Below are 1,502 nucleotides of genomic sequence, written 5' to 3'. Positions count from 1 at the left end.
CAGTGCATCTTAAGCAGTGCATCTTAAGTGGGGTACCCCAAGGACTGAGCCCTGGGGTACCCCACTGCTCACATCTCACCAGGTTGAATACAACCTGTCCACCACTACTCTCTGGGTGTGCCCCATCAGCCAATTTTTTACCCATCCAACTGTGTAGGCATCAGTGCCACAGTCACTTAATTTATTGATGAGGATGGGATGAGAGACAGTGTCAAAGGCCTTCTTAAAGTCTAGAAAGACTACGTCCACAGCGACGACATCATCCAAAGATTTAGTCACCTGGTCATAAAAGGCAACCAGGTTGGTCTGGCAGGACCTGCCTTTGATGAACCCATGCTGATTGCCCCCAAGCATGATCTCCCCTGCAGGTCCCCCACAGATTTGCTCCTTGATGATTTTCTCCAAGATCTTCCCGAGCACCGAGGTGAGGCTTACAGGCCTATAGTTACTTGGATCTTCCTTCCTCCCTCTTCTGTACTGATCCAGCCTTCTCATCTTAGTGGTCAGCTGGGAGGACAACTTAAAGAGCCGATTAGGTTAGTTACATGGGAGGGAGGAAGATCTGTCCCAGTTCTTCAGCAGCCAGGTGTATGACCTACCCCTCAGGCCCTCCACGTTCAGCACCCAGGCTTAGTGGCATCTAGGGACTTACCACAAAATTCCATACAGCTTCATACCTGGCATTGGTTTCTGTGGAAAGTCCTCTGAAAAATCCTACCAGCCATAAAGGATAGCTTTCTACGCACACACATGCATGCATGACATGCAGAGTTTTTTATATCAGTATCTTATTCTGACTCACAGGGTGTGTCTACAGCTCTTTGGTAAAATGTCACTGTCTACCTGTGTGGTATTATTAGGATGAAGTAAGCTAATTAACTGCATCGTATGATAGTACTGCCAGACACAAACACTATCCTATGGTGCAGTTATTTACTCTGCTGCAACAGATGTATATAGATGCTGACAGGAGCAGCTGGGGCATGAGGCTGCTTCAGTGTGGGAGCTGCCTGCTAGCTAGAATGACATGTGGAGAGACACTGAAATGTTAAATTCTCAGTCTCCCTCTGGTTAAGTGGAGTTCTTTGAAATGTGTTGTCTATATTTACAGCCTTCATCTTACAGTTTATTTCCACTGCCTTGGAGTCTTATACAGTTTGCAATCCATGGTCAAGAGGAGCCTGGGTATGGTTGGCAGGCTCTGACCTTTATCTTCTAGGTGCAAAGCATGAACTCTCCCCAAGCACCAAGCATGCATGCACTGCATGGATAGTATCAGCCAGTTCAAGAGGCATGTACCCGCACAGGTGGAATGTAGAAAAAAAGATCACACATTTGAAAAAAAGATGTCCTGTTTCTATAAAGTCAGTCTTCCTTTGTTGCCCTATAAAGCTGACACTTGTTTAATGCAAACCATGGTTACTCTGGTTTAGGATTTTGGGGGATCATTTAGCAAAATGAAATGTAATACAAATGAACAAGATTTTAGATTGGAACCCGCT

This window comes from Alligator sinensis, unplaced genomic scaffold, assembly GCF_000455745.1.
Source record: "Alligator sinensis unplaced genomic scaffold, ASM45574v1 scaffold999_1, whole genome shotgun sequence".
NCBI lineage: Eukaryota > Metazoa > Chordata > Crocodylia > Alligatoridae > Alligator > Alligator sinensis.
This window is presented reverse-complemented; position numbering follows the sequence as displayed.